Below are 18,951 nucleotides of genomic sequence, written 5' to 3'. Positions count from 1 at the left end.
AGGCCATGCTCCATGGCATAGATAAGGCCCTGGAAACTCAAAGGTTGCTGACAGTAGGGGTGATGGAGGCATAGGTGAGTTTAGACAATTCCTATTCTCTAGGACCTCCTTGTTTCTTGAGTGCAGGCTGCAATGGCACATGTGGGTGGCGTCCATCTAAGGTTGCCAGGTCTTGGGGATTAAAAGACGGAAGAGAAAAAGAGGAGGCTTGCTTTCTCTCTCCCTCATATCTCAAGTTTTTACTGAAAGAAGGAAGGGAAATGAGGGATACCTATGTCCCTGTCTTTCAGAGTGGGTAGCCAGCTATCTTCAAAACCCCCAGTCTATACTCCTCTGGAGTATATCCTGAATCACTGGGACTGCTTTGACCCTCATACTCTGGAGGTAAAACACCTCATAGCCCTCTGCACAAAGGTTTGGCCAAAATATGAACTGCAGGAAGGACTGGCTTGGCCTCAGGAAGGAACCATTCATTTCAATACCATCGTGTAGTTGGACCTTTCCAGTTAACGTGAGGACAAATGGTCTGAGGCCGTATGTGCAGACTTTCATTACCTTGCAGGTAATCCAGACCTTTGCTGACAGTATAGGATTGGTCCAGCCCTCCTGTTTGCCATCCAGGATTGCAAGGGGCAATCCCAGGGAACTGAAGAAATGAAGCCCAGAGGCACCTCCAGCAGGAGAGCCAGCTACCTTTGGCCCTGCTGCTCCGGGTCCACACGGTCCTCCCTATCCAGCTTCTCTCTCTCACTTGCCCCCTCCTAGAAATCTTCACCCTGGACAAGCCCCAGTCTCATGCTTGCCCCTCCAACAGATGCCTGGTGAGACCCCAGTAAGGTCCAAGTCCCCTTCTCTCTACAGGACTTAAGGCAGATTAAGGGGGATCTTGCCAAGTTTTCAGATGACCTTGACAGTTATATAAAGGCTTTCCAGAATTTAACACAAGTATTTGAACTCTCTTGGAATGACATTATGTTACTTTTGAATCAAACCCTAACACTGAGAAGCAGGCCACTCTGCAGCTGCCAGAGGGATTTGGGGATAAGCTTAGTATCGCATATCACGTCAGGGAGGGGGTCAAACTTTATCAGACTGGAAGAGAAGTAGTACCATTGGATGTCCATAAATGGGATCCCAATATTGAGATGGGAGAGTGGAAGAGGAGACACTTTCAGGTGCGCATAATGGAGGGCTTACGTAGGACCAGAACTAAGCCTCTCAGTTAAACCAAGCTACTCATGATAGACCAGGGATTTGATGAGAATCCTACTGCCTTCCTGGAGAGGCTAAGAGGGCCCTTGGTAAAACACACCTCTCTATCTGCCAGTTCTGTTGAGGGACAACTAATCCTAAAAGATAAATTTGTTACTCAGGAAGTTCCTGATGTTAGGAGGAAACTGCAGAAACAGGCCCTGGGACCAGGTATTACTTTAGTAAATCTCCCAAAAGTGGCCACCTTGGTCTTTTGTAATAGAGATAGGAAGGCTCAGGGGAGAGAGAAAAATCCAGGAAAGGGGCAGAGGCTTTAATGGCCACCATGCAAGCCCACAAACCCCAGAATTCCTGAGGTGCATCTGTTAACTGCCATAGATCTAGTATACTAGGGCATTTTAGAAAGGATTGCCAAGGGCTGGGCATGGTGGCTTATGCCTGTAATCCTAGCACTTTGGGAGGCCAAGGCAGGTGGATCTCGAGGTCAAGAAATCGAGACCATCCTGGCCAAAATGGTGAAACTCTGTCTCTACTAAAAAAAAAAAAAGTACAAAAATTAGCTGGATGTGGTGGCACGTACCTGTAGTCCAAGCTACTTGGGAGGCTGAGGCAGGAGAATTGCTTGAACACATGAGGCAGAGGTTGCAGTGAGCCAAGATCACATCACTGCACTCTAGCCTGGTGAGAGAGCGAGACTCTGTCTCAAAAAAAAAAAAAAAAAAAAAAGGATTGCTAAGGCAGCATGAGAAAGCCACCTCAACCTAGTCCAATCTGCAGTGGGGACCACTGGAAGGCAGACTGTCCCCAGGGAAGCTGGTCACCAGGTCCAGAGCTAATCTCCCAAATGGTCCAGCAGAACTGATTGGTTCCTGGGCTCTTCTCCCCAGCTCCAGACCGCCATTACCATCCAGGAGCCCTGGGTTATTCTGGAAATCAAAGGGAGGAAAGTGGACTCCCTTTTGGACACTGGGTTTGGTCTCTCGGTACTCCTCTCCAATCCAGGCCCCGTCTCCTCTCTTAGCACGAATGTGAGGGGTGTCTCAGAAAGGCCCTTAATCCAGTATTTTTTCCAACCCCTTAGTTGTAGTTAAGGAGACGTCTTGTTCACTCGTGCCTCTCTAATTTTGTCCAACTCCTCTGTTGGACAGGTATATTCTGGACGCTATGGGGACCACCATCCTGATGGCCCCCAGACAAACTCTTTGTCTCCCCCTAGTGAAAACTGATATTAACCCAGAAGCTTGGCCAATTCAAGGGAAACTGGCCAAGCCACAACCATAATACTGGTCCAGGTCCACCTTAAGGATCCCACCTCCTTTCCTAACCAGAAACAAAATCCCCTGAAACCAGAAAGGACTAGAAGCCATCATTGATAACTTAACATTGCAGGATCTCCTTAAACCCTACAACAGCCCTTGTAATACCCCAATATTGGGAGTACAAAAATCCAATGGGGAATGGAGAGTAGTTCAGGACCCCCACCTCGTTAATGAAGCTGTGGTTCCATTACATCCAATGGTTTCCAATCTGTATACCCTGCTGCCTCAAATACCTGAGGGAACTAAATGGTTCACAGTCCTGGAGTCCTGGACCTAAAGGATGCCTTCTTCGCATACCGTTACACCTGACTCCCAGTATTTGTTTGCATTTGAGGATCCCTCTAACCAAACTGCCCAGTTAACCTGGACAGTGTTACCTCAGGGATTCTGGGACAGCCCCCACTTGTTTGGGCAGGCATTGTCAAGAGACCTTTCCGAGTTTCTTTATCGTCAGGTTAAAGTTTTACAATATATAGATGACATTCTCCTCTGCACTCCAACTGAGGAAAACTGTCAGGAGGGCAGTAAGGCTCTTCTTAATTTTCTGGCTAATAGAGGATATAAGGTTTCAAAATCTAAAGCTCCGCTCTGTCAGACTTCAGTGAAGTACCTTGGCCTGATCTTGTCAGAGGGGACCAGGGCATTGGGCAAAGAAAGTATTAAGTCCATCTCCTCCTTTCCCCTCCCCAAAACCCTCAAGCAACTGAGGGGATTCTTAGTCATTACAGGATTCTGCAGACGATGGGTAACTGGGTATGGTGAAATAGTTTGTCCCTTATATCACCCAATAAAGGAGACGCATGCAGCTAAAACTCTCTAATTTGGGAAATAGAGACTAGAAAATCCTCTGACCAACTAAAACAAACCTTGCCTTAGGCACCAGCCCGTAGTCTCCACATAGGGAAGACATTTAATCTTTGTGTGTCAGAAACAAAGAGAATGGCCCTAGAGTTCTAACACAAGCTCAGACCAGCCCAGCAGCCTGTAGTCTACCTAAGTAAGGAGCTTGATTTGGTAGCCAAAGGATGGCCAGCCTGCCTCCAGGCAAATGCAGCGTAGCCTTGCTGGTATCAGAGGCTACTAAGTTAACCATGGGGAATAACTTAACTGTTTGTACTCTACATAATGTGGCAAGACTGCTGTCTTCTAAGCGGAATCTCTGACTAACAGACAACTGCCTCCTCGTGTATCAAGCTCTACTATTAAAGGGATCTGAAGTTAAATTAAGGACCCTAACCCTCCCTAAATCCAGTCACCTTCGGGAGCTTGAACATGATCGTGAACAGATAGTAGTACACACTAATGTGACCAGAGAGGATCTCAAGGAAGCCCCCTTAGAGAACCCAAACTGGATCCCCTTTACAGACAGAAGTTCTTTTGTAGAACAAGGAATCCATAAAGCAGGGTATGCAATAGTTACTCTGAATGATATTGTTACGAGCCAGTCTCTCTCCTCAGGGACAAGTGCTCAATTAGCCAGACTAATTGCCCCCACAAGGGCATTCAAATTAAGTAAAGGAAAAACAGTCAACATTTGCACTGATATCTGGAAAGAGATAAACTTCCTTACAGATAATGGGTGTCCCATTAAATACCATCAGGAAATTAATAGACTATTATCCTCGGTTTTTCTCCCATGTGAAGTGGCAGTAATACACTGTAAAGGCCACCAAAAAGGGACGGATGAAGTAGCCAAGCAAAATCAAAATAGGTTGGCAGACCAAGCAGCTAAATCATCAGCAAGAGGACCCCAGATTTCTGATCTACTGGAAGCCCCACTGATCTGAGAGGACCCCATAAGAGAAATAAAATGTCAATATTCTCCTGTGGAAATAGAATGGGCAACCTCTCAGGGATACATCTTTCAGTCCTAAGGATGGCTACAACTGGAGGACAGCAAGCTTCATCTATAGGCTGCTGACGAATGGAAAGTTCTTAAAATCCTTCACCAAGACTTTCACCTAGGTAAGGACAAAACCTATCAATTGGCCCAGAAATTGTTCTCAGGTAAAAACCTGATATAGTTAAACAGGTCGTTAATGCTTACAAGACCTGCCTTAAAAATAATCCCCTTAATCAACGGCTTCTTTCCCCCAGGAATCCAAAGGGCAGAAGGCTACCCAGGGGAAGACTAGCAAGTGGATTTCACCCATATGTCAAAGGCAAGAGCCATCCAGTATCTCCTAGTATGGATAGATACTTTCGTTAAGTAGAAGCAATTCCATGTCAGACAGAAAAAGCCTGTGAGGTGATAAAAGTACTAATTAATGAGATAATTTCTTGCTTTGGACTCCTTAAGTATCTACAGAGTGATAATGGCCCCTCGTTCAAGGAAGCGGTCATCCAGAGGGTCTCAAAGGCAGTAAGCACACAGTACCATCTTCATTGTGCTTGGAGACCACAGTCCTCAGGAAAGGTAGAAAAGACTAATAATATTATCAAAAGGCACCTCAGAAACTGTCTCAGGAGACTCATTGCCCCTGGACTACCCTTCTCCCCATAGCCCTACTATGTGTTAGAAACACCCCTTCAAAGCTAGATTTGAGTCTCTTTGAAATGATGTATGGACGGCCTTTTCTCACCAATGATTTCTTGCTACACCAAAAAACCTCTGACTTGATTAAACATATAACTTCTTTGGCCCATTTTCAAAAGGAACTGAAACAATTTGAAGGCCAATCCCATGAATAAGGGCCACCTCTGTTCAACCCAGGGGACCTAGTACTGTTAATGGTCCTTCCTTCCCTTTCTCCCTCTACAAACATAGATTGATAGGAATTGTACTTCTTTCTATTCCTGTCGCACTGAAAGTCACTGGAATAGATCCTTGGATTCACTATACCTGAGTAAAGGCCTGGAAAGCTAACAGAGTTACCTGCATCAACCCAGAAGAGCACCCAAAGTACCAATGTGAAGAGATTGGGGACCTCAAGCTAAAAATCACAAAAGACAAGTATTAATAATGAATCTTCTATGGATAGCCTCTTTATAGTCTTGCTTATGCTTGTTGTTTTTAACCTTCATTCTGTTCTATACCATGGGGTATAATGTTGTTTTCAGAATGATTAGTATATTTCACTTATTTCTGTAATCTTTGGCATTAGATTCTCTCCTTTTAACTCCTCTTTGTATAATACATATATTTGATCCATGCATACTTAACCTTGTAAAACAAAACTTGTTTCTTCTCGCCTAGAGGCCATCAAACTCCAAACAATCAGGCAACCAGAGCCTCGGACAATGGCTCTCTTTTGCCAGGAACCCTCAGGTAGACCTCAGGGAAGAATCTGACTGTTGTTCTCCCTATACCCACACTCTCTGTCAGCAGGAAGTAGCTAAAACCATAATCTTCCATATTCTAACAGCAGTTAGATGTGTCTCTTCAGAGGAGGGAAATGACAGGGACAGGAGGCAGGGAAATTTGGGCAGAAGAGGGCAGGTCACTGGCGACGGTCTCACCCTCAAGCCTAGAACCGCAGCCCAAAATGAGAATATGTATTACTGTTTTCCCGCTTGAATGCTGCCTTTTCCAAAACCACCCATGGCCTGCCCTGTTCCTCATCCTGTGCCCATAAAAACCCCAGGCTTCACCAGCAGAGAGAAGAGGAGAAGCAGTTGGACATTGGAGACTATGGTTGGAAGTTGGAGAGAAGCAACTTGACTTTAGACGAACGGCTTGATGGTGTTGCTTCAAAGAAGAGTCTGGGCAGGGACAGCCAGACTCCGGGGGAAGACAGTCTTCCCACTGTGTTCCCTTTTCAGCTCCCCTTCCCGCTGAGAGCCACTTTCATTGGCAATAAAATTCCCCACATTTACCATCTCCAATTTGTTCATGTGACCTTATTCCTCCTGGATGTCGAACAAGAACTCAAGCGTGAGTTCAAAAGGCTGTCACCCTGACCCTCCACTGAGCTGTTAACACTTAAGCCATCCATAGACAGCAAAGGTAAAACAGCACGAACTGTAACACTCTTTCTGGGACTTCAGGGGACATGGGCACCCCCCTAGATTCTGCTGTGCGGAAGCATGGGCTTTTGCTTCTGTCAGCACCCAAAACCACTTGCCCCAGTTCCTTCACCTGCTCACCTGTGCTCCCCACCTCTTGCGAGGCGTGGAACACAGTGGGACCAAGCAAGTGGAGTTTGCCCCTGCCGGCACTGAAGTGGCTAATTCTAACACCCATGCACTCCATTTCCTGCCAGCAAAGGGGTCAGGGAAATTTTCTGCTTCAATACACCTAAATAACCTTGTAATAAAAGAGGAAAATGAAACTAAAGTTGTTAATTTTATAGAAAATAATGGAAGATCACACAGTAAATACCAAAATACATGGGATACAGTTAAAGCTCTACTCAGGAAAATATATAAAAATGGAAAATACATGAATTCACTCAATTCGAGAAACTAGAAAAGGACAATAAAATAAAAGTAAATAGAAGGAGGAAATTCACTTTTAAAAAGCTCAAATTAATAAAATCAAAATGAAATTACCTTACAAGGGATAATTAATTAAAATCAAAAGCTGCTTCTTTGAAATTACATATTAAGGAAAAAGGGAGAAAATAAATCAAAAATACAATACTAACACGGAAAAGCAGATACACTTATAGACAATAGTATGCTGGTAATCATTTAACAATTGGCTCTCAAAAAACAGCCACAATTTGTAGTGCTTGCTGATTTCCATGGTGTGAAAACTTACACTTTAGTGGATTTTAAGCTACCAATATATAGCCACTAAACCAAAATATGGGGGGGGAAATGCACACAATTGGCAAACCAACACCAGCACACCATCAGATAGATATTAATTATAAGCGAATATCATATGCAATGTATAACACATGATTTTAAAATCTATTAAATGCTTTTACCCAAGAAAAAGTAATGAAACCTCAAGAGTCTAATAACTTTAGACCAGAGTGGAAGGGTGATTAACGAGCTATAATTTTTTTAAGGGTTCAAGTCCAGATGGTTTTAGAGCTGAGTTCCGTAAACTTAAACTATTGAAGACCACAGAGAAAGACAAAAAGATCTCAAATGCATTTATTAAATCTAGTATAATTCTACAATATCAGAAATCTAAAAATGACATCAGAAATAAGGCCATAGATTGATTTCGGTTCTGAATATATAGAGAAAAATTCTTAATAAAAGCAGCAGGGCAACAAAGAATAAAATATCATAACCAAACACTGTTTATTCCAAAAATAAAACAATGATTCAAGATTAGAGATAATGTCAAGATATAGGGTTATATTAATATATTCTAAAAAGGTTTTTAAACAAAATCAGCAGCTGGTCCAAGTGAAAATTCTAAATAAAAGACAGCACTCAAACATAATAAAAACAAATAGCAAACTTCATACTAAATGGTGAAATGTGAAGGCCCTTTCCAGTAACATTATGAATCAGGCAAGCATGTCTGATATCATCACAGTGTTTTAAGTGTTTTAGCTGAGGCAAGAGAAATAACATGAAATAATTGGTATAAATATTGGTAAAGGAAACATAGTTGCCTTAGATAAACCTGATACTCTAGTTTTTTAAAATATAAGATTCCCAATATGGTAAGATTATTATATACAAGAAAATGCATAAAATCAAAAGCTTTTCTCCATATGCTTTTAAAATGGAAACTGAAAAGTAGCCCATTCACAACACGGACAAGACTACAAAGTACTTAGAAATCAACTTAACAACAACAACAACAAAATACTGTATCTATTTGAAGAAAACGATCAAATATTAAAGGGATGGTCCCAAAAATAAAACCTGAAAAAATGCAGAGATATACCATCATTCTGGATGGGAAGACATATCATAGAAATGTCTTTCTTCCAGAAATTAGTACACAACTGTAATTTAATGATACAATCCAAATTGAGTGTATTTTGTAACTACACAAAATTATTTTACAGCTCATATGGAGACACAAATATGTAAGCATATGGAGAAACAAATATCTAAGAATACTTAAGAAATATCAGATATTACCAAAAAGTCAGTATAATCAAAATAGTATGGTATTGGCATAAGAATGGAAAATTAAATCAATGGAACAGAATAGTGTCTAGATAGATGCAAGTACACATGGAAATCCAATATATGGCAATGGTAGCATATCCACTCAACAGGAAAAGGACTGTTCTTTTAATAAACGGGCTTAGCATAATGTTATCTATCTGGAAGGAAACACAACTACATGCCCCAAAACACATTTCACAATCTCATATTCTAAAATAAATTCCAGGTACATTAAAGACTTAAAATATAAAAAATAAAACCACTGAAAATATGAAGTTTCTTATTAATTCTGTGCTTCTCCTAACAGCTCTTTCTACATCTCTGCAGTACACATCTCTACCGTCCTCAAAGCTTCAACCCTACCACCTCTTTTCTCACTCATAGTAAAATCGTAGCAAATGATTTTACTTCTTTCTTCACAGAGAAAATAAAATTTATCCTAGGGAATTCTTTTAAATTCTCACAAAAACAATAAAAAAAAAATCATCTTTCCTCTCTCCTATTACGAAGAGGTGATATCTCTCTCTAGAAAGTTTATCAGTCCTCTGCTGGAGGCTTTGCATTCCATCCTTTTCTGCTTTCTTGGGGCCCCCATTTGATCCATCTTCTTCCCTATCCTTCACTCAACCTCTCTTCCAGTTCCACTCCTTCCCAGTGACAGTTAAAAATATTTAAGTCTTTCATATCATTATTTAAAAGATCATCTCTTCACTTCTTCTGAAAAAACTTTCTTCTTTCGACTTCCATGACACAGATTTTCCTAGTTGTCCTTCTGATTATTCCAACTCCTTTGGCTGTCCCTTACATGTCAGTATTCTGAGAGTTCTAGCACACTGACTTAGGTGACCTCATCCATTTCTAAGGCTTCAATTACTATCTATGTGCCAGTACCTTGCTTAATTTTTTTAATTTTAAGAGCTTTATTGATATATAATCTCCATGCCAAAAAATTCACCTATTTAAGTGGACAATTCAATAATTTTGGTACATTTACAGAATTTTGTAACCATTAACACAATCTAATTTTAGAACAATTCCATCACCTCAAAAAGATCCCCATTTGCCTTAGTTATATTTATCTCTATCCTAAGTCTCTCTCCTGAAATTTAGAACTATATACCTAACTGCTTACTGGATATTTAATTTGCATTAACTACAGGCACTACGAACTCAGTGTTAACAAAACTGATCTCATCTCTTTCCCACATCCTGTTCCATTAAATCTGATTCTTCTCGAATGTTCCCTAAATGAATGAAGGGTATCACTGACTCCTCAGAAACCCAGGGCTTTATTCTTAGCTTCTCTTTCTTATTCCCCACATCCAATTAATCATCACATTGCATATATATTTATATTGATAAATATAATTCAAATCTATCCCTTTCTATCATCTTCTCTTATAATTCACTAGATCTGTCCACCAAAATACCTTCCCTGAATTAATATATCCATCCAACAAATATACATTGAGTGCCTACTATGTGCCAAGCACGGTGCTACTACAGTCCCCTAACTGGTCCCTCTGTCTCCAATCATTTATTTTCCCAATGTGTTCTTAACCCACCAGAGGGGCAGTATAATCTTTTAAAAAACACACTACACATATACTTAAAATGGCTTCATACTAAATTTCAGCTGGCTTCATACTAAATTTCAATTGGTTTCCTTTTGACCTTAGGATAAATTCCAAACTTCTTGGCATGGCTTTTAAGGTCTTTTGCAATCAGGTCTCTCCATGCCTCTCTAGTCTCATCTATACACTCCCCTTGGATAAATTACTTAGCTATCTGAGTTTCCTCATCTGAAAAAGAGGCATGATAATAGTGCCTGTCTCAGAGGTAGCTGAGAGGATTAAATGAGATAATACATGTAAAGCACCTCGCATGATACCTGGAGCATATTGAGTGTTAATAAACAGTATATGTTAATGATGTTAATGATGTTAGCCTTCTTCAATCTCTCTCTCTCCTGAACTACTACAGCACTTACAGTTATTGTCACACAGTTTAGTGCTAAATTATTTTATATTGCTTGGCATTGCTTCATACTGTTATTTCTGCTTTCCCAACTAGACTATAAAGTCCTTGAAGACAAGGATAGTGACTTACACACTTGCTACTATATTCCTCTGTATTACATAACACTATGTTAAACCCACAGTGGAGCTTAATACATTTTTATAAAGGTCCACAGAGGAAAAAGTGACAGAGGTTTTATAAGAGTGCTTTTTTAAAAAGATAATAAATAAAAAACACCAAACCCTTAGGAACACAATTTGCTTTCAACTTCTGAGCTAATGATGTGTCACTGGGTTAGCATGGGGTTTGGCAGTACTCACTGTAGGTCAGTGTTGCATTTTTTTTTTCAGATGGTTTGCTGCCAATATCCTGTTTTTGACAGAAATGGAGTGCGAAAGCATGAAGGTGTTTAATTTTACTCTCTGGCATGCAGACTATATGCAATTTGCCTATTCATCTGTGATATCAGATTTTTACTTCTTAAATATGTGTTCTCTCTGAGCTACCAATATAATATAAATTCCATTTCATTCTAAAGCCAATGGAATCCTCCTGAAATGGTTTTAATTTCTTGGCTGTTGAGTGGGTGGCAATTGGAATCCCAGAATAGCCCCAGGGTGCTAGAAGATTCAAAGCTCTTCAGATGCTAGAACACACCACAAATTTGGCAGGAATTTCATTGTATGTGCACTATAGAGTAAACTGGCATTTGTGATTGTTTCTCCTTCCTTTTCACATATCATTGTTATCCTTCCCTGCCTAGGTTGCTCATCATCTTCTCTAATCCTCCTCATGTACTGGGTTTGCCCCTGCACCTGAGATTTTTCTAAGACATCTTTGGATATTCGTAAACCTGCTGTTCTATGCCAGTGCAAAACTACCCACATATAGATTGGGGTGGGGGTGCTCAGGGTAGAACTGTGTAGTTCCGTGTGACTAGCGTTGGTACAATACATTTTTAGCTAGAGTTTTATTGGTTTAGAAATTATTCCAAAGCCAATAATTGTTTTGTGCCTTTGATGTTATTAAGCAGAAGCTGGAACAGGTTTGGGATATGGAGGAGAAGAGGAGGAAAACCTTCTCTCAACAGAAGGGTCAGTGTTTCTAATCAGAGAAAACAAAAGGCAACATCCTCCAGTTGTGTCCCAGTTTCTCCCCTCATATGGGGAAAACATCAAAGGACTGAAAAGAATCTTTTGAGTGGGGGAAAAAAAAACAGAGGTCAAAGCAATCCTCATGACCCAGTTTAAACACTAATTCTGTCACTGGGCATATATCCTTTTTTCCACAGATATCCTCTTTACACATACAACTCCCTCCCCACACACACATAAGAGATGAACAGCCAGGCACAGCCATCTATGAAATAGATAGACAGATGCATAGCACGTGCAGAGGCATTAGGATACATGCTCTGGAGGGATTATCATCACAAAGAAAGGCTTGCCCAAATACTGCTCTCGTATCACACCACATCATTCCCACATGGACACACGCTCACATAATACTGGATATCTGTCCTTATTCAGACCATAAGCACAATAATCAGCAACTTGCAAAACATTGCACATGGAGCCATGGGTTGTTAGTTTTGCCCATCATTTTTAATACAGCATAGTCATTAAGAGCATAGAACTGAGTAAAACTTGATGCAAACTCCTAATTTGCCACCTGTGACTTTATACACCTAAGTTACACCTCTGTGCCTCAGTTTCCCCATCTGTAAAATGAGAATGAGAATCATACATACTTCATTGGATTCTTTTGTGAATTAAATGAGCTAATGTACTTAAAGATCTTAGGAGTAATTAAGAGTTCTTAGAACTGGCTGAGATAGAGTAAACTTGGATTTAAGATTTGATTTAGGTGAGAGGAGAGGTAGTGGGAATAGACAGAGGTGCTGGCTTCTCTTTCCGTCTTGAGGTAGTAAATAGCTGATTTCCTGGCTGTATATTTACCTCCGAGTAATAATTCCATCAAAAGACACCATTAAGGGTAGCAATGCTTTCACTCTTTTTTGAGGAAATCTATATATTTGCAGTCATTGTGGTATTATGTTTGTTATTTATAGCCTGGTTGAAATGTGGGAACATTCAGTATACTTTTGAGAATACATCTTTACTGTCAAACTCTTTGTAACTGTTAAGAAAACCTGTGTCTCATGGAGACTACTTTTACCCTGAACCATGGTCATTCACAGCCCTAGAATGAGGACCTATCCCAGAAGTCTCAGCAAGGAAATATGAGACCCAGCATAAACGCTATGACTGAGGACAATGTTGATACCTGAAGCTGCCTGCCTTATTTTCACCCCTCTGTGGCACAAAAATAATCTGAGCAAGTAAATGCCTAATTGTGGGCACTACTGATTCCTTCTGCCAACTCTAGGCAACTCTCTCTCCTCTGTGCCCCATGAAGAGCTGTCAGACTATGGAGAGCTGCTCTGGGCTATCAAAGGTAGGCCAATGGCAGGAGTACATAAGAGGCTTACCACGGATTCAGGAACGCCAGGTCCCAAAATAGACTGTATGTTTTTCTAGAGGCAGAGCTATTTAGTGGAAAAAAACAAAGGGTTTTCTGGAGCTGTCTCCTACCTGTCGGAGCACAAAAGAATCAGTGGCAAGTAAACCAACAACGTTTCCACTAGACTGCACAGTGCAATGGAAAGAACATGGACTTTGGAGTCACAGAAGTGTAGAACTGCATCCCAGCTTATGTATGTGTGACCTTGAGTAAGGCATCTAGTATCTCTGGCCCTCAAGTTCCTCAGTTGCAAAATGGGAATATATTAACCGGCTGTATCACACGGTTGTCATAAACACAAAGTGAGATTAGAAATGATGTCTCTGGCACAGCGCCAAGAAAAAATTATTCAAATAAGATTCTTTTCCTCCCAATCTTTGCTTACCATACCACACAGCTGGACTCCTCTAGACAGGCAGAAACAGTAAGGACATCTCAATGGCTGTGTGTCTATCTGTTGTGGTGATGGTCGTTTGGTTTGAAGTTCAGGTTTTTTTAAAATTTGCTTGGTTTTGGTTGGGTTGATGGAAGGAGGGATTAGAGGTAGAAGTGGAGCTGGAAACATTTAAAGGTATATAAGCTTGATAGGGCTTTAGCTGAATTATTAGGATTCCATTAACTTTCCAAGAGCACATTGGAAATGGGGAACTTGGGTGGATTGTGAAAATAGTGGAACAAACAAGAGGGGCCAGAATTAATCAAGTGTTCTGGTCATTTAGTGAGTAACCAGGAATTTGAACACAGAAATGAGAACTAGAGGAGGAAAACAGCAGGTGGGAAATGGGACTGTGAGTTTCACTGTGCCAAAGGAAAAGTGCAAAAGTGGGATGAAAGTGCATTCCTATGTGAACTGTTTCGGTTATGAAGACATGACCAAACCTGAAAGCTTACCTGCCCTACAGATGTGAGGGAGGAGGGAGAGGAAAACAATATTAATCCTAACTAATTTTATCATTAAACCCTGTCATGTGTTCATACCCTCCAAATAGTTCAACTGTAACATTTAATGACCTCAAAAATGTTACTTTACTGACATATATGAAAAATGATCACAAAGTATTTTTGAGAAAGGATTGAATGCATTAGGTGTCTGAAAAACTATAAAGGACTTTCTTTTCTAGTATAAACACAGGCTATGTCCACACATAGGACTGCACAGTTAACTTAGGTTTCTTATCTATATTAAATGTCAATTGTTATATACTTAATATTATTGAATGTATAAATGGCATAAATGAATAGACTGACTGGATCACTGCATTTATTTTCCATCTTTCGTGGAAACAGTTTTCTCCACGTATAATTCCACAGTGATTTCAAACTACATACTATATTTTCACAAGACACTAGTAATCCAAATCTTTCTCAGGAGCTCTTAAGTCTGCTCTCCTTACTCTTCCATCTGTCACAAAAGTATTCACAGAACATTTTTGCTAATAAAAATCTTAAATCACAAATACAAAAATCTTATAGAACTCTCTCTCTTTTTAAAACTACTAGAGATGAAAGCATGTGACCCTCCTTAAAACTTTCCTTTTGCCTTTGCTTAAAGGCAGTAATCCAGAAGAATTTGGGCAGGAACGTGGGCAAATTTACTTAAGTATCAACACAAAGAATCTTTTGGATATTCTTGCAGAAGGGCAGTGAATGTTTCCTTACTAAATAAAATTTGTTTAAGTTAGTAGCTACAAACTAGCAGCTTAGTAAGCACAATAACCCTTTTTAGTCTATCACTTTTGCAGAGTTACTGGTGGGCTACGTAGAGTCACATGGCTGAGATACTGAACATTTTTGCTGCTGCAATTTCATTACCTCTCTCTTTGCAAAAAAAGTTCTAGTTAATATATGTAAATTTTGAAATTGGTTATGAGTATTTGGAAATGATTGTTCTCCCTACTCTCAGAGGTAGTGATAAAAGGCTTTGGAAGTCCTGAGGTCAGAGCTAGGAATCTCTGACAAAATGTTTAGTGTCCAAAATTACTACTACTAGTAGTAAATTACTATTAGTAATTACTAGCAGTAATTTACTACCAGCCACTGTTCCTTCTATTACTCCTTATCTTCCTCTTTCTTGGTCTCTCCCTCCTCCTCCTCGTTCTGCTACTATGACTAGTACTACCACCACCACCCTTTATTGAGCTTTGACTATATATGCCAGGCACAGTAGCAGGTACTTTACATGTATTGCCTTTCCCTTCAAGGTACTATTAGTTCAAGTTTTATAGATGGCGAAACTGAGGCTCAGAAAAATTATGTCTTCAAGGCTGCACAGCTAACATGACTCCTGTCTGTCCAACTCCAAAGCTGTCATAGCACACTGCCTCCCAGGACCTACATACCATTTTTGGGAGAGGCAAGCTGTAGAAACTGAGGCTACAGTGTCCTGGGTTGGAGACGAAGCTGGATACCAAGTCAGGAAGGGAAGTGAAGCATATGTGGATGAAGGCAGTGGATCTACTGATTCCTATTGTTAACTCATCAGTAGCAGAATAATACATGACCAGAGCATTTATGAGTCTGACTTTTCTGCCCTTTGAAAGGATAATAACTACCACCCTATTTCTTGCTTCACCTTTATGATCAAACTTCTTGCAATCTGCATTTCCTTCTCTCTCTCTCTCTTTCTCTCTCTCTCTCTCTCTCTCTCTCTGTGTGTGTGTGTGTGTGTGTGTGTGTGTGTGTGTGACGGAGTTTTACTCTTATCACCCAAGCTGGAGTGCAATGGCATGATCTTGGCTCACCGCAACCTCCGTCTCCTGACTTAGCTGCCCGTGTAGCTGGGATTACAGGTGTCTACCACCACGTCTGGCTAATTTTTGTATTTTTGGTAGAAAAGGAGTTTCACCATATCGGCCAGGCTGGTCTAGAACTCCTGACCCAAGGTGATCCACCCACCTTGGCCTCCCAAAGTGCTGGAATTACAGGCATGAGCCACCACACTCAGACTTGCATTTCCTTATAATTTACTTTCTCCTTGACCTCCTTCAGTTTATGTTCCATCTTCATACTTGCACAGAACCTTCCCCCTCAAAGATCACTAATAAAATCTTCTTCTATGTCTCTGCTTCAACGGACTCATCAAATCTTCCACATTTTGAAGGCCTTTCCTTCCTCTGATATTTTGATCCTCTGTTTTTGTTGGTTTTCCTCATTTCTTGACTGCTCTTTCTGTTTCTCCTTTGCTCTCCTTCAGAATTCACATCCCTGTCTCACACCCCCACTTCCTCACTACAAGTCATCCTCACAATGGGTCCAGGAACCACCGGTGATGAACAAGAGACATCCAACTGGTGTGTACCTTGGTCTTTCAAAATGAAGCGTTATGGAGTGGTCAGGGGCACAGGCTCTGGAGCTAAAGTGCCTGTACTCAAATCCCCACTCTCTTATCTACCAGTGGCATGACCTTGGCAAAACACTTAAATATTTCTTTATCCCTGTTTATCTGTAAAGTAGGAGTATTAACAGTGTCTATCTCACAGAGCTGTTGTGAGGATCAAATGAGTTAACACATATTAGGCGCTCAGCTGGAACACAGGAAATCCTCAGTAAGGGTTACTTATTATTGTAGTCTTTAAGATAATAACGTGTAAACCTTAGATTTTTTTTCCACAAATGAATAATTTACTTTTGATATTTAATTTTCAAAATGCACAGCATTCTTCAGTAATCTCATCAAAAGCACCACAGTCTTTCTATTTATTTTTGGAAAGTCAGTTGGTTATTGTATTGTGAGTGACAAACAGTTGGGCTGGAGATCTGTCCCAGGCCATCTTTTCAATCTATACATTCTCCATGGCTTTAAGTGCTACGAGGCTGCTAATGACTTCCAAGTATATCCTTTGACCAGACCTCTCTCTTGACCTCTAAATCCAGCTATCCAGCTTTCTACTGGACATTTCCTACCTGCCTTTCTGACCCAGAGCACAATAAACCTTGCAGGTCTAAAAAGGAAGGCCATAGACACATTTGGTCATCTAAACCAGAACCCTGTGGAACATCGTAGTATTTCTTCTCCCTCACTCCTTCACCCATTAACTGATCACAAATTAATACAGATCTACCTCCTAGAAATGTTTTGAAATTGTCCCATCTTCCCTAATCCTACCACCACTGTCTCAAGCTGGGCCTTCATCTCGCCTTGGATCAGTAAAAGTCTAACCCATCTCTTTGCCCTCACTTTTTACCCTGGACCCTTGACATTTGCTCCACACTCCAGCCATAGCAATCCTTCTTAAATGTAGATTTTATTCAGTTATTCACCTGCTTAAAATCCTTTCATGGCTCCCCAGACTTCTCAGGTTAAAGTGGAAACACCTATACATGGTCTACAAGGCTCTTCTTTATCCAGGCCCAAGCTACTTACTTCTCCATACTTACCTCTCGCAATCTCATGTCTTACATTCTGGCCAAACTAAACTTCTGATGGTTCCCTGAATGTCTCCATGCTGATCACCCTTCTGTGTTCTCGCATGTGGTCCCCTTCACTCCCTTATCTCATTTTTATTGGCAAAATTCTACTCTTATTTCAAGATAACTCAATTTTTATCTCCATTCTGTAGCCTTACCTAAGTTTCTCAGGCAGGCCTAAGTGTTTCTTCCTCCATGCCAATTCGTCATCATGCATTTACATTCATTAAAGTAATTATCACTTCACATTCTATTTGCCATTTTACCTATCAGGTGCGCAGCCAGTCTGTGTGTTTCTTGAGGACAGGTGCCATATCATATCCTACTTATCTCTATACATCCAGTCCTTACGGCACCATTTTCCCCATAAAATGTGCTGATTTATACCTCTACTAATACCTCTGCTTTCTGTCTCTCCAGAGGGAGTAGCTTTTTTTTCTCCTTCAACATCTGGTTAAAATGAATTTTCTCCATTAAATTTTCCAACTATGCTAATTTCACTGACTGCTCCTTAAAGAGGGCTCCACCAACAAACATATTTGTGCTTTAATGATTTAGTATCATTCCTTCTATTGGCTCAACTACTTTAAAATATTTAAGGATCTACTGAAATCACCCATAGCAGTGTTTTTAAAATAAATTTATTATAAAATATTTATATTTTATGCTTGGAGAAGCAGCAAGACATCTATTACATAGACTCCAAGATTCTTGCTCTTCCCAAACCAAATATCCTTCCAATAAGCAATAGGAGCAGAAAGAAGAGAATATTAACCCATCTAAAGTTTGAACTCCAAAGAGAAAGACTTTAAGAAGTGAATGAAGCTAAGACCTAGTAGCAAGACAGAAAGCTGAAGTTCCCCAAACTAAGGGAAACCTCTCCCTCACTTCCAACTCATCTCCTTTCTTTCTTCTTTCTCCTAATGCTAAAGAGCAGTGTCATCCAGCTCCTTAAAAGGATTGAGAAGAGCCAGAAAGAAATCAACCTGCCCATGAAGCTTCTAGGATGGATTAACCCATTGTATCACAGCAGTTCTGGAAAGAAAAAAAAGGTGGCACAGAAAATATCCAGAAAAGTGTTTTAATTTGGTCAGTGGCCTAAAAGCTAAGAATAAGACAAAATAAATAAAATTGAAAGGACTATACTACATTCAATTGTACTTTCTGTACAGCATTCTGCTTTATAAATACTCTTTCTCACTACATACTGTGTTTTCCCCAACTACACCAAAAGTTCCTGGAGGTCGTCAAACACATATATTTCTTTTGTAGCCCCCAAATTGCCCAGCACACTGAGTACACAGTGTATGCTCAATAAATGCTGTTGACCAACTGATTACTAAGTATTTAACTAAATTTGCCTCTCATTATGTTTTAGAATGCCTATTATTCACAGAACCATGGAGTATTGCAAGCGAAAAGGAAGTATTCATCTGTTGGTATA

General features: G+C 40.4%; 1 protein-coding gene across 5 annotated transcripts in view; it reads right to left on the bottom strand.

The window, feature by feature from the left end:
• MID2 (midline 2) overlaps window positions 1-18,951 on the bottom strand; it is a 94,685-nt gene that overhangs the window by 44,766 nt on the left and 30,968 nt on the right. The window lies entirely within an intron of this gene.

Source organism: Cebus imitator, unplaced genomic scaffold, assembly GCF_001604975.1.
Source record: "Cebus imitator isolate Cc_AM_T3 unplaced genomic scaffold, Cebus_imitator-1.0 Scaffold189, whole genome shotgun sequence".
Taxonomy (NCBI): Eukaryota; Metazoa; Chordata; class Mammalia; order Primates; family Cebidae; genus Cebus; species Cebus imitator.
This window is presented reverse-complemented; position numbering and strand designations above follow the sequence as displayed.